The sequence below is a fragment of the Endocarpon pusillum genome (genome assembly GCF_000464535.1).
Source record: "Endocarpon pusillum Z07020 unplaced genomic scaffold scaffold7306, whole genome shotgun sequence".
NCBI lineage: Eukaryota > Fungi > Ascomycota > Eurotiomycetes > Verrucariales > Verrucariaceae > Endocarpon > Endocarpon pusillum.
The window spans coordinates 160391-160633 of NW_006916644.1; positions in this window are offsets into that span (position 1 = coordinate 160391).

The window sequence follows — 243 nt, forward strand, 5'->3', positions numbered from 1 at the left end:
GAGCCGGTAGGACGAACCGGATAATCGAAAACGTGACTTGGATATCTTCTTGAAAGCAGATCTCTCGCAGACCCACCCATCTCCTTCACGTAGGAAGTAGTACAAGGCAAAGCAAGGAAGATGGGAAACAAGAAACAAGAAACAAAAGACCAGCTCACCTCCTCCAGCTTCCTCGCATCCACGTCTCCGTCTCCATCTCCCCCTCCCCCTCCCCCTCGCAGTTCAGCCATTCCTCCCCTCCGC